This window comes from Passer domesticus, chromosome 2, assembly GCF_036417665.1.
Source record: "Passer domesticus isolate bPasDom1 chromosome 2, bPasDom1.hap1, whole genome shotgun sequence".
Classification (NCBI taxonomy): domain Eukaryota; kingdom Metazoa; phylum Chordata; class Aves; order Passeriformes; family Passeridae; genus Passer; species Passer domesticus.
Window position 1 is genome coordinate 122,145,466 of NC_087475.1, and position 13,000 is coordinate 122,158,465.

General features: G+C 42.0%; 2 protein-coding genes across 5 annotated transcripts in view; one reads left to right on the forward strand and one right to left on the reverse strand.

Annotated features, from left to right (window-relative positions):
- POU1F1 (POU class 1 homeobox 1) overlaps positions 1-13,000 on the reverse strand; it is a 179,578-nt gene that overhangs the window by 135,409 nt on the left and 31,169 nt on the right. Inside the window, exons 1-2 of one of the 2 annotated variants that reach the window (XM_064410963.1) lie at positions 2,947-3,083; positions 692-768 (exon numbers count right to left, since the gene is read on the reverse strand). The gene's annotated coding sequence lies outside the window, so the exon portion shown is untranslated. Of the gene's footprint in view, positions 1-691; positions 769-2,946; positions 10,925-11,053; positions 11,985-13,000 lie in introns of those variants that run through there. The other variant, XR_010357031.1, reaches the window with a different exon arrangement.
- HTR1F (5-hydroxytryptamine receptor 1F) overlaps positions 9,373-13,000 on the forward strand; it is a 102,516-nt gene continuing 98,888 nt past the window's right edge. The window contains exons 1-2 of one of the 3 annotated variants that reach the window (XM_064410958.1): positions 9,373-9,506; positions 9,611-10,094. The gene's annotated coding sequence lies outside the window, so the exon portion shown is untranslated. The other 2 variants (XM_064410959.1, XM_064410957.1) reach the window with 2 other exon arrangements.

Below are 13,000 nucleotides of genomic sequence, written 5' to 3' on the forward strand. Positions count from 1 at the left end.
ACATTTCTATTCAAGGCCACAGCACCCACCAACAGCAAAGTCTTCCACACCAGATACCTCCTCCTCTTTAAATGCAAGGGTCACAACATGCATCAAAGCTTTGATTCTTAAAACATCCTCAAAAGTCAGGCAACAGTGAGGTGGAGATGAGCAGCAAAGACAAGACTGTTCACCCAAGACGCCCCTGGGGCAGCACATGGTGAGGCTGGAGCACATCCCTGCAGGTGATGCCCTCCAGATATGGGCACCTGGTGATACCAGGCACTATCTGCACAAAACCTGAACAAAATGGAAATGTATCAGCCATAAACCTTCTTACCTGGACTTCACTGAGATCAATCAGAGACACTGTGGAGTCAGCAGTACTCGCCATTTCCCCAACATCCACCAGGACTCATCCTTTGTCCACAGCATGAAGGCTGACACTTCAGGTGCCAATTCCAAAGTCCCATCTTCTTCTCCTCCAATAACTAAATTTTCAGTTGCAGAGCACCAAAACAAGCTGACAACTTACCCAGAGGAACTAGAGTTGCTGCTAAGGTGCTACTTTTGAGGATACCCTCTACTGCTGAAGCAGAGAGGCCACCAGCCCAGGCAGGCTGAAAGCAGTTCAGACCTTCCCACACCTCCTCCGAACAAGCAAACCCAGCTCCTCATTTCTGTTGCTTTATAGAAATCACCTGTTTCCCACCTGGATCTGGTAACAAAGTCAGCTGGATCTAATGGCAAACAAAGTCAGCTGGATCCCATCCTCAAGCTCCACCTAGCCTGCAAAGCAGATAAACAGTTACACTTGTGAAATCAAAAATAATGTGTTTACAGTTTGGAATGTGTTTTATTATTAACTTCAAGTGCTTTCCCTCATAAACCTTCCAAAAGACTGGTGAATGATGTCCCCATGTTCATTACATATATATCAATATACACACACACACACGTGTGTGTGTGTGTGTGTGTGTGTGTATAAAAGTTCAGAAAAAACACATAGGAAGAATCTCAGTTTTCACATTAGACTTCCTTTTTCCTTGCAAAGGCAGTTTCATAAAAGTAATGCAAACCAAGAAGGATTAAAGTTCAAGGAAAGCAGTAGCTGACCTCCACACAGATGATGTCAGGAACAAACTAATGAGACACCGGTCACTCCTATACCAAATAAATCTCAAGATTATGGATGTGACAGATGTCTTAATGATATTTCACTATGTCTCATCAAGATTCTAGGCTGTTCTAAAACAAAACAGGAGTAAGAAGCAAGACCTACCATAAGGGTATTAAAATAATTTTGAAAGATTGTCCCTACTAAATGTTAAGACCAAAGGTTTTGTTAGAGGTGGAGGATCAGATTAAAGACTGAAAAAGCAAAAAGCATACATAACAGAGGAAAGAGGCATCAAAAAAAGCAAAAAGCATGCACAACAGAGGAAAGAACCTGCTCAGAAGCCATCTTTCTCTATGAGGGAGCAGGTGAAGGCCTAATAGCTTTGGAGGCATGTAAGGGTTTGCAAGGTAGAAGAGACAGAGAAACACAAATGGAAGAATAGAAAACATATGTAGAAAGTGGATGTTCCCAGGAAATGTATGAAAGAAAAATGTTCAAAGCTCCATGGTGACAGAGAGAGCCCAGCATCTCTCAGAAAAAAACAGAGGGGAGGCACAGGGATGAGTAATGCCAGGCAGAAAACTTAGCAGAGGTGGTTTTCTATTGGGAAACAATGGGACATTTAGCTGAGGTTTTTCATGGCAAAAGCACAAGTGCCAGTAACTTCTTCAGTCTTCTTGGTTTTGGTGAAAGGCAACTATCCCTAGAAGTTTTCCCTCCATTTTAAATAAGGCTGGATGTAGCGAATGACCATGAACTTTATCAGCCTCAGATCTTGGGGGGTCTCATCCAATATGCAGCCAATCAACACAAATCCATGTTTGCTCTTTTTTTCTTTTTTTTTTTATCTGCTTTTCACTAGTGCTTCCCCATGACAATCTCATCATCCCTTACAAAGTTACATTTAAATATCTCCTGAAAATAAAGGCATACTTTAGTGATTTATGTAAAATATAACACCATAAAGCTTTACCTATATTCTTCCAGCAGGACTTTTTACAGATTGAAAGTCATCTGAACTTCAAAATAATATGTTTTTCAGAGATGGAGGAAAACAAATAGATAGATGAGTGGGGGAGGGTCCTAAAATGTGATTTACATTTTTACAAGTCAATAAACTGAGGGGAAAAAACCCTGACCTTACAGATTTCAAGAGACGTAGCTTTGTAGCAAAGCTGCTTTTTAGAAAGCAGAGACTTTTAAAACCTCAAACATATTCATTCCATAGTCTGTACTCAAAGAAAATGCACCAAGGTTTTTCACAAAAGAAGATGAACAATCAGCCAGCTATACACTATTCACTAATGATGCAAGAAGCTATTTCAGAGAGTAGGTTCTTTAAAAGCAAATACTGTCATGGAAAGGTGCATTTATTTAGAAGTCATTAGAATATTTGTCTCATCTATTCTTCCATTTTCTCACCTGAGCTCAGTCTATTTAAGAGCGACACAGTCAAGCTGTTTAATAATGGAAAATTCAAAACCTTTACAATAAATATGTCTCTAGGCTATTTATTTTTCAATGCAATTTTCAAAATATTAAACAAAGCAGAAGAAAACAAAAAGACTCAGAGATATCTGAGCAACTTTAGTAATTTTAACTGATATTAAATGTTTTCTCTCTGTGTGAGCTATTTATTTTTTAGTCAATCAGAGCCAACCATACACAAGGATTTCTTTAAGAGAAGCGGTAGAAGGTATTTAGTGCCAAGCTGGGTTGGAAATGTTTTAATATCTTCCTGGATGTGGTGGGCTGATACCAGGTGCCCGTGGAAGCTGGTCTATCATTCCCCTTCTCAGCTGGAAAACAGAGAGAGGTCAATATAAGAAACGGGAGAGGTCACTCACCAGCAAAACAGATTTGACCTGGGGAAATGGTTTTATTATCCACCAAAGTCCTGTTGCTCAGGCTCAACTTCACTCACAATTTTCTCTCTCTCCTCCCCACCAGCAGCACAGGGGTAAAGGGAGGGGTGGCTGTGCTCACAGCTTTATTTCAGGCATCCACTAACAAGGTCACATTTAAATATCAGGCTCCACTGTGGGATCCTCCATGGGCTGCAGGGGAACCTCAGGGGTCTGGAACACCTCCTGCTCCTCTTTTTCCACTGACCTGGCTGTCTGCAGAACTGCTTCTTCCTTTCTCACCTCTCTCTCCAGCCACAGGTGGTTGTGCAGGTTTTCCTTCTCCTCCTCAAATCCCAGAGGCTGTTCCAGCATCCCTGAGGGGTTTGGCCCTGGCCAGCAGTGAGTCTGTCTTGGAGCCACATGGCATGAGTTCTGTTGGACACAGAGGCAGCTTCTGGCAGCTTCATGCAGATGCCACCCCTGCAGACCCCCACCAGCAAAACATGGCCATGCAAACCCAATATACTGAATTAAGAAGGGTAAGGGAAGGGGAGAAGAATTTTTAAAATAAGAAGTCCTGCAGTCTTTGTGGCAGTCAGCACTCGGTTGAAGCAAACAGTGGTAAATGCTGATCTAGCTGTGCAAAAATTCATGTTGGTCTCATTCAGCCAAAGTCACGACAAATGTCCATGAAAAGTGTAAAAAAAAGCTTAGAGCAAGGGATTCTGGACTTGACAGCACTGAAATAAATGCATGCACACCATTTAGCCACCTTGGAAGACTTGCTTTATTACTCCTCTGTTGTTTGGCTGTCTTTTTCTGATTCTTCTCCAGCATAGATCCTAGGTTCATTTTGAATAAGGTGATGTAGAAACCTCCTTTGTCATTCCTGATGACTGATATGGATGACTTTTTCTTTACTGAAGAAAACAGATTTAAGTACTCTTAACATTTGCATTGTTAGACCTGCTTTTTTTACATCAGGTGGAGGCAGTTATTCCCTTCAGCAAGTTTTTATTCACTTTAAAACTATCTTGAATATGACAAAGATTCTCATTCTCAGTGAAAGTGACTGAGCCCCACAGACTTCAGTAAATCTTCAACAAATCTGAACCAGAACAAAATCGGCCCAGTAAGTGGTCACCACCCTGGGGCAGAGACCAGAGTGCTTTTTATCAAAATGATTCTGGTAACTCATTGGAGGGAATTAAGTTCTGGGTTTTCTAGACAGGAGTCTGAATAAAATGCTTCTAAACTATCCCAAGGGAAGGAGTGCAGTAAGATCAGAATGTGTTAGGGGTTTTTTTACCTCTTCATCAAATAATTGAATTTTAATGAACTTAATGATGTGCTGTAAGGGCACGATTACTGTAGCTATCAGAATATTGTACACCACTTTTCTCTGCAATTAGCAATTTTCCCTTTTGCTGGTCAAACACCTCCTTTTCCAGTGGGATGTTGCCCTGATACCAGGCTCTGTGTGTTTGTGTGTGTGTGCGTGTGTGCAAACATGATCACAGCAGCTGACAGAACAGCATCCCCCAGCCAAGTGGAAAATACAATTTTCAGAAGAGAAAAAACATGCATTCCCAGAGACAGCAATCTGTCTAAATAAGTTATCTGTTAAATGTAGTTAGCCAGCAATGGAGCAGTGAAAATGATTGAGACTTCTAGTGGCTCTCATCTAAAGTTTTTCTATGTTCTTTGTTATAATTAAAAATATATTTCATAAAATCCTAGAATCATTAAGGTTAGAAAATACCTCCAAGGTCATTGAGTCCAACCTTTGACCAAACAACACTATGTCAACTCAGGGCTATCATATCCACCTACCTCTTAAGCAGTTATCACTTTGGATAAATAATTGTTTTTCATAGAATCTAAACTTTAGAAATATGCAAAATATGGAGGACACCCTCACTTTTGAAAGACTGAGGAAAATATAGGGATTTTTGTAGCTTCTGTAGTTCTGTACATGAATATACACTCTGGTATAGGCTGGCATGAAGAAAGCCACCCAAGTCCCAGTGGACAACTGGAGTGGAAGTTACTAAATCTAAGAAAGTGGTAATAAACTCCTTACTGACATAATGAATTAGGATATAAGCATCCTTGTCCTCCCTCTCAGCTGTGTGTCATATCCAGTTTCCACATTCTGAAAACTCAAATTACTTTTTCTGGTAACACTAAAACCCATGCTTTTCTTCTGAGTGATTTCTCACTGCATTGTGCTTTTCCTGTCCATTGTGAGGCAACATTCATGCTTTTTAAAATTCCAGTCTTTTTCTTCAGTCTCCAGTTGCTGGGCATCTCCCTTCGCACCATCTGACATAATAGGTGTAGCATTTCCTTTTTTTTTTCCAAGAGGCAGCCTTAGCTTCTCCAGTTTTCTTTCAAGAAGAGTAACATACCATGCCCTGCCCCATAGCCCCTGCTAGATGTGCTGGAGGGCTCCCTTGAGCTTAATGTCTTGGTCTCTGTGATGAGAGCAGGTTTGAATACATGGAGTGTAAATATTATTTACAGGAGAATAAACATCTTCACGTTTTCCCCTCTTTAGATGGATAGCAGTGAGACACACGCATTTCATTAAGCAAAAATGATCATCTGTTTTCCTAAGCAGCAATCTTCATTCTCGCTTAATAATCGGCCTTTAAGTGAACTAAGAGTGTTTTAATTAAAGGATGCAAACAAATGGTCTGACTTTGAGAGTTGCTGAGCACCTGGTATTGCAAACTGCAGATGTCTGTCCCTGCTCCCCTGACCCTCATTAAGGGCACACCACGGCACATGATGGCTGTGCAGAGTCAACTCTCACCTCTCTAGACATCATGATGTAAATAATAACATCATAACCCCTGTCATCTAACTGAAGTTACCTTGGCATCTGCATTGCACAGTTTATCCCAAATGAGTAGGTATTTATGGTAAAGTAGAAAAGACAAGAACTGTGAGGGATCAGGCTCTAGGTCATCCTGGGACTCAGCAAGAGCTACAAAAGATGGCTCTGATGAAAAAAAATAAAACACTGTTCAGCCAGCTTCTTTTCATCTTTCCTGTCCATGAAGCCCCTGAGACCCCTCACACTGCTCTGACGGGAGTTTGTCCTAGGGCTGAGTCTGCCCCAAATCTCTGCGTCACACTGATTCAGTCTCCCTTCACCCCACATGAGCTAGTCAGGACACATACAACAGACAGAAATGCGCTGAAAGGAAAGCAAAAGCATAGAGGAATTTAAAAGCAGGGGGAAATGGTCAGCTAGATCTCTTCTAAGAGCATAGCAGTAAAAATCAAGAAAGGATGTGCATCCCTGCAATGCTGAGTTATCGCCCTAATAAATGCCACTGCCAAGGAGGATCTTCTTGCACAAGACAGTGTGGCCCCAGAGACTAAACAGCCACTTTTATGCTTGCCTTTCATAAACCCAGTGGGAGGAAATTTTTCTGACAGCAGTATCTGCCACATTAATTTCTTGCATCAGTTCGAGCTGTTTTATCTTCTGTTTGGTGTCTTTGGTTATATCCACACAAATGTGTTCAGGGCCTCTTCTCCACTCCCCAGAAAGCAAATGCATCCAGGGGACATCTGATGGTGTCACAACTGTAAAAACCTCACTAAAACTCTCCTTTGTCCCTCTGTCACAGCTGGTATCAGCAGAGGTAAGGAGGTAATATGAGAGGTAAGGAGGAAGAACAGGAGGGAAAAAACGCCAGCATCCCAATTTGATTAACATCCAGACCTACAGTTACCACCCAAGAAGAGAGCAAAGGTGTCTGCAAGCAAACTTCAGCAACCTGACCCACCTAAGTGAATAGGAAAGGATGGAGAAGCAGGAAACAGCTAAAGCTTCTTAACGTTCCTGGAAAGAAACATCCCAGAAAGAAAAAGAGCCTGCAAAAGGATGCCGTACAGAAAATACAAATTATCCACCTGATTTATTGCACAAGGGGAATTTAAATGTGATGGAAACCCCCAAAAGTTTTTGATGAATCAAGCCTACACTGTCAGGAAGGGAGGAGAGTTTACAAATGATGGTGGCTTACAAAGAAGCTCTAGTCCATCTTTCACTACATAACCATGAGAGGCAGAGTTTGAGAAAGAGGAAAGCAACCTGGACTTTACAGCTGGATACTGGAATTTCAAACAAGGTGTTAAACTGAGGATTTCCTGCCCTGCTCTTCTCCAACACCAGCTTTACACACCAGCTCAGAGACCAGCCACCATATCATTTTAAAATTTTCCTTTTATTTACCATTCAAACAATCCACTATTACTATTTTAGTATCATAGTGTCTTAGAGACTGAGTCCAGGATCAAGACTTTAATGCAGCAAGTGTCGTGCAAATTCAGGGCAAAAAGACTGCCTCAAAAAATTGAGATTTAATTACATAGGATGTGTGGACTTTCCCAAATAAACCCTGAATGCAGCCGTTTCCAGTTGAATTACCCATTTCTGTTTGGTTTTTTGGAGTTTTTTTGGTTTTGTTTTTTTTTTTTTTTTTTAATTTAATGCAGGGGATTAACTTTGTCTAAACTAATACAAATATCACTTAAGCTAAGAAAAACTTTCCCACCACTTCTTAACTTTCAGTTTGACACATTTATTTTTGAAAGAAGTTTAAAATAATCAAGAAATACTTTTCCATAATCCTCATGGCTACGTGTACTGCAGAATGCCTTGCTGGAGTGTTGTAGTAGATACCAAAAGCAAAATGTGTTCAAACACCACCTGTTGACACTCCTTTAAAAAAGATCCCTCAAGATACAAAGGCACAGGCAGTGTTTCAAACCTGCATTGCCTAAGCTTCAGCCAGATGAGAGGGTGTTCCAGGACAAGGATCTCCCTCTACTTGCCCAGCTCTTGTACTCTTTTCCTATGTACCCACCGCCAGCCCTCCTCAGAGAGAAAACAAGAGACTCAGAAAGAATTTCTGCCTGCCCCAGCATGACCATTCCTGTGTGAAAGACAATGACAAAAAAATATTGGCTCAGAAAAATAAGCTTTAAATTGCTACCTGATATGATCAAAACAGAAAAGCCCCTTGCTACCATCAAATCTGTTTCTGTGAGGCACAGCAGCTGAACAAGATGTCACTACACTGAGCAGGGCACATTCTGAGGCTGATCCACAGTTTGAAACCAAAACAGCACACAAAATAACAACGAGCAAACTCTTAGCAAGCACCACAGGAAGCAAGAGCTCCTAAAGAGATATTTGAAGGAGATGGAGAGACTATTTGCTCTCACTGTGGCATGTAATGCCCTTGCATACTGTTTTGGGAATTACTAGAGTTTCTGCCACCATCAATGTCACTCAGGCAGTTTTCCCTAGGAGAAATGTATTTTAAAGGCTTACAGACACAACAAAAAAAACCAAAAAACCAAAAACACTAAATTGTTAGTTCTAGAGAGGCACTCTCACTTTCCTGCTGGACTGAGTGTAATGGCATCAATCTAACACCAGATGCAGACTACAGTGCAGAGATTAATCATAAACAGTTGAATCTTACTGGTCAGCAGCAATGGACAGAGCAGGAACGTTTTGCTATTATTTCTGCCATTTCTAAGGTCACTTGTGGTATAATACATTAATTCAAACAGTAGCCAGTGATGCATGTAGTTGAGAGAGGAGACTGTATTCTCTAGTGCCAAAATCTGAAAAAGGAAAAACAGTGTTCAGATCATACAAACCTGGAACTTAAAAAGCCTGCAGAAGACAGGTCCTAAGCAGCAAGTTCAGCACCTGGCAGGCACCAAATGACATGGGGAAACTGTATCTAATTAGACTGATGAAGTTACAACGTGGCTGTGTGATGCAGGTAGTTTATAGAACTTCTGTCTTTAAAGACTTCATTTTTCTTAATAAACAACACTAGAAATTACCTTCTAGTACTTTCAACTCTTTTAAGCTTTTGTGGAATAAATATTTGCAATGGGATGTAGGGGCTGGTTTCACTGAAACTCATTTTGAGTTTGCTTCAGAAATAAAAACTCCTATAAATAGAGGTCCAAGCAAACAATAAACATCATGAGCTAAAGCAAAGGACACCAAGCGGCACCGGGGTAAAATGTGCCCCATGGAAGGGAGCTGTGAACAGCATGCAAAGGGGAGCTCAAAGCACTGCCTGCAAACAGGTTGTGTGTGTGGCACTCAGCCCTCTCCGATGGAGCGCTGGAAACATCCACTGAGAGCTGTGTAGTGTCTGAGTCCCAGCGCTGGGCGCCGAGGAGAGGGGCAAAGAAGGCACCGAGAGGGTGTGCACCAGTGGGTGCTGGAGAGCTGGGGCTCAGCCCAGGGACAGCAGGTCACAGCTCCCAGCCGTGCCTGAGCTCCTCGGCAAGCTGTCACCCACTTCAGGTTCTGCTGGTGCAAACATACAACTCTGACAGCTGCGCTGTTTCCCTGCAGAAGAGCCGAGCACACGCTCGTCCACCTCTGCACCACTTCACACGCACCATGGCACCCCTTCCTCACAGCCCGGTCGTAACATCTCGGAGCAGGGGAACAGCCTCACCCACCAGCGCGCACTTGCGAAGATCCCAGATCCTACACAAGCCGGGTGCTTGAAACAGACCTCCCCCTCCATCCCTGCTCCAGACAGCACCCTTTCCACCCAAATAGGATACACCAGCGTATCCTATTATTATATTATTATTATTACAGGTATCTAATTTAGGATACCCCCCACTCCGGAGGACTCGTGTGGCCCCTCCCAGCCCTGGAGCCGCGGAGGCGGCACAAGCGCAGGGTCAGCATCGCACCGGGGATGCAGGTGGGCGCATCCCGGGAGCGGCGGGCATCCTGCCGGGCATCACTCCCGGCATCACTCCGGGCATCCCGCCGGACCACCCCCAGCACCATCCGCCCCCTGCCCGCGGCTCCCGGGGCAGGGAGCGCTCGGGGCGGCGCCGGAGAATTCCCTGCCGCTTCCCGCCCCTCCCCGCCCTCCCCTCCTCTTTTTATTTTTGGCGGGGGGCAGCGCCGTCTGAGGAAGGGAAACGCTTCGCTCTCCGCGCTCCGGGACCGGCGCCTGCCGCGGTGCGGATGCGTATGGACGAATCCTCGTGAAAACAGCTTCGACGTTTCCCCCCCCCCAAAAAAAAAAAACCCAAACCCAAACAAACCACCCACTTGGATAATTAAAACGGTAAATCTAGCTAACTTTTCATTATCTTGCTTGCTGTGTGTTTATATATGTAGATATTTGTTATTTATCTGGCTTCATTTCTTCATCTTTTGGTTTTTGTTAATTATCTGATCTTGTGCTGCTGGAGAACTTTAAATATTGGGGTTCAGAACAGAGGAGGACTCTGTTTCTGCTTTTTCTTAAAGTTGGACTGAGGACTAAAAACGTTCCTAGTTCATACCAGCCTTGGGAATATGTTTACTTGCTTTAACAACCTGAACATAGATGAGATTTCCTGTAGCAGCATCCTCTTTAGTTGGCTTTGCCTTTAATTTTTGCCAATAATACAGCAAAGATGTGTGTATGCTACACACATGCAGTCCTGTGGGCTGATAGATTTTGTATGCTGGCATTCACAGCTGAGATTTTGACTAGACTTTGAATGTCTCTAGTTTGTGATGTTAACAAGTGAACTATCTTCTGTTTTTATCGTAATTCAACTTGTGGATTCTGCCAAGAGATCATCTAAACCAAATGAAGTAGTGTTTCTTAGCCCTATAATTATTTACTTGCCTTTTCAGAGATTGAAGCATGCTCTCGTTTGTACAGGTCACACAATTTGTGCAGCTTCATAATCCAGAGGGCTTTTGTTTGAGAGGATATTCATTTTATACAGTCCCTGTAGTGGTTGGATGCTTTATTAGACTGGGCAACCCCAGGCTTTCTGCATATTATGAAAACCAACTTTAGGAAATTAAATGTCTCTGTTAGGTATTATGATTCCACAGATATTTATGCTTGCTACGATAAACTATTCTTCTTTTTGGACTATTAATCCAGCAGATATTTACCTGAGGAAAATTAAAATTGAGAGGCTAGTTTAAAAAAAATCCATGTATACATGGAGAAAAGACTGTCTTACTCTCATCAAACAAGAGAAACTGAGAGCATCAGTTTCATTGTAAATAAAAATTACTGACCTGAACTTTACTTTGCTGTAAAATACCATCTAAACTTCCAAGTCTGACTTGGGAAAAACTTAGCTCAGGGTAGACTTTGTTGCTCTTTATTGACTTTGTTTCTTTCCTTTCTGAGAAGTCAATTGCATATTAATCTATGCATGACCATATTCACCTGCACAGGCACACACCTGGTACTGTCCAAGTGCAGGACTTGTGAGTTGAGGTTTTGATCCACAGAGGATTACAAACAATGCAGGGGAAAGGAAAAAGTAAGGAGGGATTTACAATATTTGCTGTTGGGCACAAATTTTAGGGACCTTGCCTTGGAAATGAGTCTCAGTAGTCAAAGAAGAGAGGCAGGACCCCACGTGCACTTGGCACAGCTTCTGCTCTGAACTGCTGCCTGCTGTGATTACATCTGTATTTAAATTAATCTTTGAAAAACTTATGTTCATCCATCATTTATTGTGTTAGTGTTAAAAATGGGATAAAACATGCATTTGCTGGTTAATTTGGTCTGCTGAACTCTTAAGATCTGTTGACCCAAGAGATTTTGCTTAGGGGCTGAAAAAAAATATTTTTGTTCATGATCATACAAACTGCTGTGTGCTGATGCTGCACGCTTCACTTCTTGCAGTGTTGCATGGAGCAGGAATATGGAATTAGGAGTCATCTTTTCTCCTGCACACAGGACTTCAAGGGGTTAAGTGACTGGTCAGCAGCACTGCTCAGAGCATTAGTAACTCCAAGGATTATTGTTTTTGAATACTTGGAAAAGTACAGGTTGTTTTAATGTACTGTAAGTAAACTGCTCTTGGTACCCCAGCCTCTTCACAGTTACCATTCACATCTTCTCTCTTTGGTGGAATTCCTGCAAAGTTCAGATTTCCACCAATCCTGTCATAAATAGCTGGGAGTTTCTTCTTTTTGATTGTGGAGACTGAGGTACCTGGAACGTTAAAGGAGAGAAAAAGGAAATCAGCTTCAAGCCATTGTGAAAAGTTAATACAATATCTAAAATAGGATTTCTGACTTACTTAAAAGTCTGCTGTTTTAATAGGAGATTAATCAAGCCTTTGTTGGTTTGGAGTTTTATTGTAATTATTATTGTCATTACCAGTAGTTTTGGACTCTACAGTTGTCACTGTCCCCAGTGAAACCTGCAAATAAGCAAATTTCCTTGCATGCTTCCTCCTCCCTCCTTCCCTGAGAGCTCCAAATTGCCTGTTTTTTCACCCAGGCAGCAAATGAGAGGGCTGACAGAATTCAGTCAGGCAGGAGGCACCCACTGCGTGCAGAATCTGACTCCTCAGTACTGAGATCCCTCTTGAGCTGGGGTTACAGGTCATCTTTCAGGTGTTCATGTCATTTTGTTCTAATTCCACATCTGAGGGTGACATACCACTGTTCTAGTGCTTGAGAGGGCACAAGTGATTAAAATTCAAATATTTTTAATGACTTACTGATGCACAGCTATTAAAAGCGACAACTGAATTTATTTGATCTGAAAGAGTAACACCTTTTTGCCCCAATTTTCTCTAAGGTATTTACTGGGGAAAAACCTTATATACTGTCAGATTCACTGTTTGGCCCTGCTATTAACCCTTCACCCAGAAATGGGGTAAAAAAGGCACAGCTTCAAAATGCATGAAAAACTGACTTTAAGATGGCTTTAGCAGTTGAAATCAGTTTTTATACCTTTGTCTTTTAAATGACTAATCTCTATCTGTGGGTGTCCATTTAACCTGTGATATAACTTTAGAAACTGCTGGAGGCAATTTGTGCTATAGGATCTGAAGTGATTAACATTGGGTACACATATACATAAAGCATTTCAGTATTTGATGGGTTGCATCTCTTGGCTTTGGATGCCTTTCTCTTTTTTTTAATGTCACATTCTCATCTGCAGGGTAATTTATGAGCACAAGCAAAGGTTACAGACTCCCTAATTCAAGCTTCAACTGT